Raw genomic sequence first — 12359 nt, forward strand, 5'->3', positions numbered from 1 at the left:
TATTGCTGAATATCAAAAGTGGTGGTGGCTACTATACACCAAGTAGTGTAAAAGCTACTTTACATGTAGTATAAAAGGACACTGGTGTAGTGAAACACTAAATCCAAGAGTTATGGATAGCATTTTATCACACCATTTTTGTGTAAAGTAGTTAGCACCATTTTTGGCGTGGAGATACACTAAAACTTTTCACAGTACACTAACATAAAAATTGTGAAACTAAAAATAAAAATTGTGGTTAGAAATAAAATACAAACACAATTTTTGGAGAGATATCGTTGTAAATACTAAGCATTTTTTGATTATTTGTATAATCTGTGAACAAATCTGGAATTCTCAACTGATTCGCACAAAATTTTATGCAGAGCCAAGGAACAGAGCGTTCGCTTTCCAATGAGATAAACCGGGTTCGAAAGCCAGCGATGGATGGTCGATACAAATTTAGTCACATAATTAGTATTTTAAAAGGTATATGAAACCCCCTTTATGTGTTCTCACTTTTGGAACGCTTTTCTTTAAACATGAATAATTTATAGATAACGGAGATTAAAAAAATTAAATCGAAGTCATGTATAAAGTACCAGAGAGAAATAATTAAGAGAAAGATTGTATTGAAGAATTGAGAGAGAAATTGTGTAGCATTGCTAAAAAGATGATCTGCAGTGTCGTATTACGTTGTTTGCCGCAAATGATTGTAAAATCGAAAGAACTCATTTACGGAAATTACCTGATGTTCATAAAAATCACTTAATAATGTACAGTGCCAGGTAACGATACTATTATAGTCTTTTAATCGCTTTAATTTTTTAAATCACGGTTTAAGTATTTGAAGAAATAAAAGAGTGCATTTTGAAAATTTCACAATTTGCAAAAGGTTTTGCAACCACTACTAACAAACAAATTATCATTAAATTTTTATTTAATATTAATCAGAAATAAAACATTTCTGGTGAATTAACACCATGTTTTATTTGTTTGTGTTCATTACTACTCAAATTTTAATTATGTGTAAGAAATTTGGCCGACGTTTCTAAAGAGCAAATCGCCATCAAGGTTGAATAAATACCACATTAGTGCTAGAATTTCACGGTTTTTCCTCATGGACTTAATAATGGCAATAAAGAGCCGCGATGGCTCAGGGGATAGAGCGTTCGCCTTCCAATGAGGCGAACCGGGTTCGAATCGCAGTCGATACGAATTCCGCATCCGGCTTGCACCGACCACAGTGCTGACGTGAAATATCCTCAGTGGTAGACGGATCATGAGTTAGAGTTCCTTTGCCACCAGGCTAACTACGGGATGTTTTCCTCTCCATATAACGTAAATGCTGATTAGTTCGATTAAAAAGTCCTTCACGAAGGCGAATTTCTCTCTAAACTTAATCCAGGAGTTCCCTTGTGGCTTGCGGAATTTTCCGAATTCATTTGTTATTTGTAATAACCCGGAAGTATTAAGACGAATTTTAACACCTTTCGCCATCTGCGCTTTGCTTTACACAGTCAACCATCATAAAAGAGCCGTGATGTCTCAGTGGATAAAGCGTTCGCCATCCAATGAGGTGAACCGGGTTCGAATCCCAGCAATGGCTGATCGAAATGAATTCCGCATCTGGCTTGCACCGACCACAGTGTTGACGTAAAGTATCCTCAGTGATTACAGGGACAGATCATGAGTCCCCTTGCCGTCAGGCTAACCATGGAAGGTTCTCGTGGTCTTCTTCTCCATGTAACGCAAATGCGGGTTAGCTCCATCAAAACATCCTCCGCGAAGGCAAATTTCTCCCAATACTCGATCCAGAAGTTCTCTTGTCTTCCGGATTGGGTTCAAAATTACAAGGCTACGGAGTTGAACGTTAGTAGTCGTAAACCCATAAAATTGGGTCGGCTGTTCAACGACGGTTATAAAATAAGAGTAATGATAATCAAAACCGTATCTATGCTCAAATCTTTAGATGTTTATTTAAAAGGGCTCACGAAAATCGAGAGAAAAGCTACTTTTATAACGACAGGCAAAAAATATAAAAATAGTAAAACAAACAAAACAAAACAAACAAAAATAACAAAATAGTAATTATTAATTCTCTGGAGGTATAAAATGTAGTTCATTGAGAAAATGAACCATTTTATTCGCTTAACGTATCGATGCAAAAGAAAAAAAAGCCCAAATAAATATCATCAAGGTAGAAAAAATACCATCTCGTAAATTAAAACAAAACCTTTGTATCTTATCACTATCTTACCACGTTATTCTTCAAGTTATTAAAATTGGCAGCAGCTACTAAAAGGCAAATAACGGTAAAATTTATATTCAAGAATAAATTAGAAGTAAAGAGCTGTTAGTAAATTAAAGCAAGGTTCTTAGTTTTTTTTAACGCTTTTACCTCGATCATAAGCTTTTGAGAGTTAACTCTGATATTTAAGGAACATTGGCAAAGCATTTATTAATTTCCGAAAAATGTACTTCATAATTTAAAATAAATTAAGTTTTGAATTAATTTAATCTGATATCATAAACTATATTTTCAAAATAAATTTTAATATTGTTACAAAATCAGTTCGTATAAAAAAATTGGTCTTTTGATGTTTTACAATGGCTATAAACATGCAACTATGTCTTAATTTTCGCGAAAGCAATTATGTAAGGTTCTATTCCTACTAAATTTATTTATACCTAAATGAAGAAACTGTCCTACGCATAAACATTGAAGCTAACTAATTTATTAAAACTCTTTAAAGAGGCACTTAATAAATTTGTTGATGAAACTGTTAACAGTATGTTGATTCATTAAAAAATAATTAAAACCAACGCTATGATCATGAATAATATTTTAAGCATTTACTTTTTGAACGTGTTTTTTTTTCTTGAATTTAGACTTGAAAAGACTTAATTAATTAAAATGGCATTCTGAAAAATATTTATCAAGTTTTTTATTGTTAATGTTACTTTTTCCGCTATAAATAAAAACTTCCGCAAATTATTTTTACACACAAAGGATTTTAATTTTTATCCTCTGAAAAATCCTAAAGATTTTATAATGAAAAATAGATTTAAAACTATGCTAATTAATTTAATTTTTATAAAACAGTTTAAGAAATTTTAACTTAGAATGCATTGCTTTATTTTTCCATATAATTATTAAAATATATTTAAAAGCAAATACGAGGAATAAATTCGAGAAATTTTCAGAAATAATTTAAATGAAAGGATAAATTTTTTTAACTATAACTTCATTACAGTTTATTGTTAAAACTAAAATGCGGTGTTTTTGCTTATATTATAAATATTATTAATATTCTGATATAAACCTGTGCTTTGATACAATTAATTGTTCAAGTAATAGTAAGAGGAAAAATTAAAGCTATATTGACAAGTCAAAATCTAACTTCCATTATTACCAAGTGATGCATTTCGCCAAATATAACTTAATTGCTCTTTTGAGATAAAACTTCATTTAGCCTGCATAATTTTCCTAGATGTTCCATAATAATTTTCATTTTTTTGATTTCTACAACAACATTACATATTCCTTATTAATAATGCATTATATGGCACAGCTGCTTGTTCGATGCCGCTCGGCAACCCTCGGAACTGCTTTCGGACTTTTCTTCGTATTGCTTCGTTTGCTCATTAAATAATTCACTTCAATCGAGTTTTGCATACTTTTTTGGAGACTAAAGTTTAGAATAAATAGTTCATGCAATCCCCCCCACAAAATTCAAAATATATATTTAGTTTTTACGTACAAATGATTTTCATTACGTTATGCTATACGATGCTTTCTGCATGCTTTTGATTATAGTCTAACAAATTTTAACTTAAAGAAAATAAAATTTAACTTTCAACAAAACATAATTTAATTTAACTTAAAACAAAATGCAACTTTAAATATGGAATAATAAAAGAGCGTTTAACTGTTTTGCTCTATACTTATACCAACGTATAAAAAGAAATTCCATCAAAATTTTAACCGCGTTCGTTTAAGTGTTTAATTATAATATTGAACAACTTCGCTTTATGTTTTTGCCAACCCTTGAAAAGTGAATTCTTCGATTGTATAACCATGTACGCACGTACGTTTCATGCAATATTGATTATTAATAATATAACTTAGTATAGCTTGATTTTCAAGACGCAGTAATGTGAAGGAAAAAATTCATTTATATTTTAATTACAGATTTGAGAAGGTAAAATACATATACTGTTTTTTAATTCATTATACAACTTCTCATGCTCTACAAAATATAACATGATGCTTACAGATGTAAGTGGGAAAAATACATGTAATGTTGTACTTATGTAATGTTGTAAAGAAAGAGATTAAAATTTAAAATTGAGTAAAATATTTAGGTTTTAACAAACAGCGCTTTTAACGAACAAGGACGAAACAGGTAGCCAAGAAATACCTGAGTGTCTCAGTTCCCTTTTTACGCCTTCTCTTTGACTTGAATATAAATTACAATAAAATATAATGTGTTCTATTGTGACAACATCCTGACCACAAGAACAAAAATTACAATTCACTAAATTAAACCTAAGCAAGCAGCTGTTAAAATTTCCATCTCCTCTTAGAATCTGAGTTAATTTAAAGTAAGTGAAAAATTTCCTACACTTTAACAGTTGAAAAATAGTTGGGAAAAAACTTATAGTCCACACAGCATTTGGTGAAGCTAATAATTCAGTGTTCTACTCCAAAATAATTTTTTCCCAAGCTGCATGTTTCCAGTGTGATAACGGGACAGACATTGAAAGATCAGGCAAGTCGCGTCTTTGACCAACTGGTCAAATCATAGCGTTTGTGGCTCTATCATTACCGAGATCAACGCTATGGCCCCAAATATAAGAAAAATGGACGACACTATTGAGGGCGTACACAAGGGACTGAATTTCCACAAGCACATATACTTGATAATGTAAAAACTTCATATTCTTCAAAAACATTATAAAGATATTTTTAATTGTTTTTTTTCTTCAGGCAAATGAAGTTTTTACATTATCTTACTTGGTTTGTTACGATCATTCGTTCTATATATTTCCAGCTCTTTTAAATGATTGTCTTAGTATATTTTTATTTTAACATCATATTCATTTAATGCTTTTTCAATAATATATTGCATTTATTTAATGTATCTTTGCTTTTGAACATCATATATTTTTAATACATCATTATTAGAATGTTGTATTTATGTAATGCTTAAAATTTAAAAAAAAATATTAATATCATATTTAGTTACTACAACATCATATTTATTTAATGATGCATTACTGAAATGTTATATTTTCTCGATTTTTTTTTTTAACTAAATAATATATTTATTCAAGTTTTCTTATTAAAATATTTTTTTCCTTGCTTATTTACACAATAGCATGTTTATTTTATGATTTTGTACTTAAATATTATATTTTTTAATAATTTCTTTATTTAAATATCATGTTTGATATTGTTGTAAAAAATCATACTTTTTAAATGTTTCTTCAAATAAAATTCACTTTATGGGCTTTTCACATAAAATATAATTTATGAGAAATTTATCATATGATTTCCTTTCTGCAATTTCTATCTTTGCATATTTCATCAGCATTTTTTTTCAATCTATAATAATTACTGTTAAGCTGGAAGTTAATGCAAAAATCACAATAATTAATAACTTTAATTTATTAAAAGGAAAATATTTTTTTAATTTTACAGTTTTTTCTTGAAAATTAAGGCGAAAATTGGCAAAAACTAAATATTTGATTGCTTTTTTCTCATTCAGAACTAAACATTTTCTTTCGTCTTGAATGTATTTTAGCCCTATAAAGAGTCAAAATAACTGAAATTAAGAAGAATATTTTATTGCATACTTAAAATACTTTAATGCACAGAAAAACTCAAGTTAAATTTTCATATATTTATTCCCTTATTTTTCAAGAACAGAAAATTACTTTGCTAATATTAAAGAAGTTCGCTATGAATAAAGCACTCTGAATTTTAAATAACAATGTAACTTGAACTGCTTTTTTACGATTTTTTTTCTCCATTTTTAACACAGTAACGCCCTGGTATTGAGATAATACATAACTTACATTTATTAATGAATTGAATCCTTGAGTAAACTATAATTGCGTCATTTGACTGATATTCATTAGTCTAATTTTTAATCCTCAACTGAGCTATACAGCTATATTACTAACTTCCGATAAAATTCGCTGAAAGAGAATAATTTACATAGTTTAAGTAAATTATGCATATTTGTAACTTCTTTTGTTGGATATCTTACATAATAAGCAAAGAGTTTTTAAAAATTCACTGAGAAATAACCCTCAATTATATTAATAAATTAAACTGCATGGCTTAATATTCCCTTGAATATCATATTTTTCCCTTTCTCACTAACACAATTACTTTAAAACAGCTTTTCTTCCCTATTTGGGTGCCTTTAGAAACCTGGGTAACACAAAATTTCACAAAAATACACTTCGATCGAAGTTGCATTAAAGTTTCAGGCATGTAAAGCAAATTCCCAAAGGCTGAAGAACTGTTTAGAGAAAATTTAGTGCTATCTAATTAATTACACTTCTATTAATTAGGAACGGGTATTTTTTACCCCTATGAAGGTAATACTTGTGAAGACTCTCCATCCTGATTGGGTACACAATGTAATAAGCCTATGTAAATTGTTTGAGAAAGAGTAATAAATTCTTCGCGTTTAAGAAGGGAAAATCACGAAGTGGATAAATTGGCTACAGCGGAATTTCAAAATCATGTTTTTACAACGATGCGTTAAGGAAATGAAATGGTTCAGTTATTTAATATATAATTATATTTTATACTCCAAGGGAATTATTAATTACTATTTTATTCTTTAAATGATTTCAATATTTTTTTGTCTGTCGTTATTAAAAGTAGCGTTTCTCTCGATTTACGTGAGACTTTTAAACAAACGTGTAAAGATTTAACACATCGGCATGGTTTTAATTGCTATTATTGAGTCCACGAGGGGAAACTGTAAAACTGAGTGAATGAGTTTTGAATACGTTTTTATCCTATTTCGTTTTTTATATCATAATGCTCTTCAAATTCTTTTAACGTACATTATTTGGATGACATAGTTCAAATTTTTTTAAATCTTTCTATATCCCAAATATGAATTCCCAAAGCGCATCATTTGCCAAAAAGCTTTATTTTATAAGGTGACAAATCCTACAGAGAGAGAGGTCCTCAATAAATTTTATAATGAAAATAATTTGTTTTAATCATTTTCAGAAAATATTTTCTTTAATTTGGTTTACGCATACATAATTCTTCTACATACTTGCAGTCAAATAACAGTTTACAATTTATATACATTATAAAATAAAGAATATGCGTGTATACTTCTGTATAACGAATTGCGGGTATATCGCATATCTAAAAAATATGACATTCAACCTGAAACTAAAGGAATACAATTGTAAACAAATGTCAAAGTCCAATTTTTGGATTTTTTTTAACTATATTTTAAATTCTGAGAAATTTAAAAAATGGAATTTTCTCATTGGCTTAGCGTAAGCCCATGTATTTTTAATAGATTATAGACGATTCAGTTATGTCAAATATCTAAAAGATAACATCAGTAATTTTTGCTAGCTTGTAGCTCTAATCAAAAAAGTTATCTATTGCCCGTTCTATAACACTTAATTATGTTTTGTTCGTTCTGACAGGTTATCTGAAGGATCAACGTGATGGTAGCAGCATAGGCGGACTACTTCGCCAAATTAGTATTCTTAAGATTATTTAAGACCATCTGTGTATTTTGTTTATACTTATGCTTTTGACGCCCGGAGGCTGAGTGGTAGCGCTTCGCGCTGTCATGCCACAGGTCCCTGGTTCGATCCTCGGGCCGGGCAAGGCTGACTCAGCCATTCATCCCTTCAGTGGGTCGACAAATGAATACCAAACATGCTTGGGAACTAAACACTGGGGGTTCCGAGTTCGGCTGACCACCTGACCGGAACATCTGCTCCTGCACCCCAGAGCCCAAGGTCAAGAAAACTGAGATGGGCACAGTAGGCCTTGTCCCGCAAGGGCTGTCGCGCCGCTGAGTGAGAGAGTATGCTTTTGAGCGTATTGCTATTACTTAATACGTATTATAAAATGTATTAAATAATTTAAAATCAATGGAAATAAAAAAGTTATTTTTTTAGAAAAGTAGAATTAACCTTTTACCTGCCGATGTTCCCAAATGGGAACATTTTTTTGTGAATTTTTTTACTAACCTAATTATTTGTTTACATTTGTCATATTTTCTGAAATGACACAGAACAGTATTAATTTATTTTAGATGCTCTTAATTTTTGGAAAATCATTAAATTTTTTTATAGATTTAAGGCCAAATTTACAGAATTTCTGAACTTATAATTTTCTTAAGTTTTTCAGTCTCTAATTTTAAAAAAAAGTAATAGAAATTTTTTTTATTGGTCTTATTTAGTAGCCAGGGGACATATTGTTCGTTTTAACGTACCAAAATATGTCCAATTATTATTTCTAGGGAGTTATTTCCGTAAAAATTAAAATGTTCCCATTTGGGAACATCAGCGTTTGGAGTATAGTATTTGAGGGGGTTTTTCGTAACTCACAAACTTTGAGTGCGATTCTATTCTTTCTTTCACAATTATTTCGTGAAAGCAAACAACACCTGTCCACAAGCCCCCCCCCCTGTTTTTTGTTGTGAACAGGGGCTTGGTTCTTTCATTCACGTGTTCAATGTACATCTGTTATCAGCTTGTCTTTCACACCCTTATTCTGTGTAATTCGTTCGCTCTATTGTTAGTCAATCACAGTTTCTCAGTTGGATATCTGCTTGTCTTCTACCCTATTCAATTTTTAAGATTTGCATATGTGTTTCACATTTCTTAGAAATGTATCACTTGACTCAGGGGGAGGTAAAGACACGGGACTTTCGATGAGCGGTCTCATTTCATCATTTCATTTCACGACTCGACGAAGTTGCGATCTGTTTCTTTTACCGAATTTCATACGTATCAACGATTGTGTTTTTAGAGTATTATTAGACTCTGAATGAAATAGTTTTCATCTGTTTAGTGTTTTACAATTATTATTGGGTATAAGCTACCATCTAGAGATGCCTCGCAAGTTTTTAACGTTGGAAGCTGCGTTAGACTATTTTCATAGCCTATCCGATAGCGAACTCGATGACGTACAGGAGCCTGATCTTTGTATTTTGCCACCTGATGAAGACCCGAATCTGAGCGATGATGAGCATATAAACGACGAAGCCTTAAATGAAGTTCATCCACAAGATGTCTGCGGCCAGATTGACCTGATGCTTGACAAAAGCAATGAAGATAGAAATTCAAATTGTTCAGATGATGAGCTTCATGATTCAGGAGATCAAAAGAAAAGCACACCCTCTTGCTTGGCTCCAAAAGCAAAGAAACGAAAACAAGAACCCTATCCCAGATGGAAAAAAAAGGCAACGTTTGAAGAAAATCTTCACGGAAAAAACCTCGAAAAATTAACTGAAAAATTTCCCGAGCTTCAGACAATGGATCCTCTGCAGTTATTTTTCAAAATACTTCCTCTGGATTATATGCAACATCTAGCTGATATGACAATGTTGTATGCCCTACAAAAAGGAGAGACTATAACTGTTACCAGTAAGGATATTCAGCAGTTCCTTGGCTTGCTTATTTTAAGTGGATATCACACAGTACCTTCAGAAGACTTGTATTGGAGTACTTCTGAGGACACGTCTAATCAAATATTCTCGAAAATAATGAGCAGGTCACGCTTTCGTCAACTAAAAAAATATTTTCATCTAGTGGATAACAACAAAGATGTGAAATCAGGTGATAAGCTCGCAAAGATTGCTCCCATATATGATGAATTATGTAAAAATTTAATTCAGTTCGGCGTTTTTCATGATAAACTCAGTATTGATGAATCAATGGTACCGTATTACGGCCATCATTCTTGTAAGATGTTCATACGAGGAAAGCCAATCAGATTTGGTTACAAAATTTGGATGATATGCTCATCCCATATAAGATGGAAATTTATTCTGGAAAACAAAATGGTGCTAAGGCAGATACTCCACTTGGATCTAGAGTCGTAATGGACATGCTGTCTGTTGTGGAACATCCTGAGCAGCACGAGGTTTTTTTTGATAATTTTTTCACATCATACAACTTGATGAATCAACTGACTTCTCTGAAGATAAGAGCTGTTGGAACTGTTCGAGAAAATAGGACTGGAGAGTGTCCTCTTCGATCCGCCAAGGATATGAAAAAAACAGAGAGAGGGACATATGACTACCGTTCCAATGGAAATATTTTTGTTTGTCGCTGGAATGATAGCTCTGTGGTAACGGTTGCTTCAAATTATGCTACACACGAGCCAATCTCTAAAGCAAAGAGATATTCTAGAACAGAAAAGAAAAGAGTTGACATTCCTCAGCCGGCTCTGATTCAAAGATACAATGAAGGGATGGGCGGCGTGGATCTGTTAGACAGATTATTAGGAAGTTATCGTCCACAGCTTAGGAGCAAAAAATGGTGGTGGAACTTATTTTCCAATGCTTTGAATATGGGAGTAGTAGCGAGCTGGTTGATACACTGTGAGATCAATAAAGGCACTAAAAGTGAGTTGTCGCACCTCCAATTCCGCCGCAACGTCACAATGGCCTTATTATATTCTCAGATGAAGGAGTCAAGTAAACCTGGTCCTCGACCACATCTTCCTCTCATAAGTAGAAAAACGGATAAGCATTATCTAGTCTCCTTCACTCAGGGACGTTGCGCGGTTTGCAAAAAGAACGTGCGAAAACAGTGCGTTGCCTGCGAAAAGCGGCTCCATTCTTCTTGCTTCCCCCAATACCATGGACAATAAGAAAAAAATGTCACCCAGAAGAAAAAAGTAAAATGGTATGTAAAAGAAACAAAAAGTATTAAAATTTTTTCATGTTTTTTCAATAAATAACCTTTTGAGAAAAATCACCCCGTTTACTTCATTCCAAACGCCGATGTTCCCAAATGGGAACATCGTGAAAACCCTACTTAAAAAATTTTTTTCGCCAAACTATGTTACGATTAGCTATACTAGAGGTAAAATGAGTCATTTAAGCAAAAAATTAAAATTAAAAATGAAAATTTTGAATTACGGCAGTTAAAAGGTTAATGGAGAAATGGAACTAATTCGTTGAGGATAAATATAAAAAATATACTATTATGGACACCAATGATAATTAATTTTGGTAATAGTTACTGATTGAAATAAAATAATAAGCTACGTTCTGAAAAGCAAAATTAATTGGGAATTGTTATTAATTTGGTTGGGAGCGTAAAAAATTAGGAAAACTGATACTGATGTCAATGATGCTTAATTGAGTCACTGTGGCTCAGGGAATAGAGCGTTCGTCCCCCAATGAGGAGAACCGGGTTACAATCCCAGCGTTGGCCGGTTGATACGAATTCCACACCCAGCTCTTACCGACCACAGTGCTAACGTAAAATATCCTCAATGGTAGACGGATCGTGGATAAGAGTCCCCTTGTCGTCATTACGGGAGGTTTTCATAGTTTTCCTCTCCATGTAACGCAAATGTGGGTTAGTTCCATCAAGAAGTCCGCCACGAAGGCAAAATTTCTCCCAATGTTTGGTCCTGAAGATCCCTTGTCATCTGGTTTGGGTTCAAAATTACAAGACTACGGAGTTGAACATTGATAGCCGTGAAATGAAAATTGGGTTCAACGATGATAATAAAATAAAATACAAAATTTTACTTAATTAATGTTGGTAATAGGTACTAATTGAAATAAAAATAAACTACAACTGAGAAATAAAATTAATGATGAAAATGTACTTTTATGTTATGTGGAATCTCAAAAAAACTGTTATTGGCACCAATGATGCCTAATTTTGCACTACAGCCCTCATGGTTATTTTTGTAGTTTTAATATGTACGAAATACGTTCTCACATAAGTACAGTAATTTTGATGCCGATTACAGCTACACCATTACTGCAAATTTTCATGACAGATTTTTACAGATCTTCTAAAACATAAGTAAATGAAAAAGTAGTTTGATTGTGGTAAATTTTAAATATCACGATTTACTGTGAAGAACAGCATTATGACAGATGATACTGAATACAGTTTATCTTTGATGGGATGAAAGACTAAACATTTATTTTGCTTAATTTAATAGCGTAAGGCCATCGAGAGAAAAAATAATTTATAACTTTAATAATAATAATAATTATATATATATATATATATATATATATATATATATATATATATATATATATTAGCTAATTAGTCTTACAGTTTTGAGCACGATTTTGTAGTGTTATTGAGTACTGGTTTATTTATGCTTATTT

At 31.8% G+C, this 12359-nt stretch overlaps 1 protein-coding gene across 2 annotated transcripts in view; it reads left to right on the forward strand.

Annotated features, from left to right (window-relative positions):
• The window catches only part of LOC110282812 (RYamide neuropeptides), a 93434-nt gene that overhangs the window by 56236 nt on the left and 24839 nt on the right, over nt 1-12359 (forward strand). The window lies entirely within an intron of this gene.

Source organism: Parasteatoda tepidariorum, chromosome 3, assembly GCF_982258835.1.
Source record: "Parasteatoda tepidariorum strain Cologne lab strain chromosome 3, Ptep-v5.0, whole genome shotgun sequence".
Lineage (NCBI taxonomy): Eukaryota > Metazoa > Arthropoda > Arachnida > Araneae > Theridiidae > Parasteatoda > Parasteatoda tepidariorum.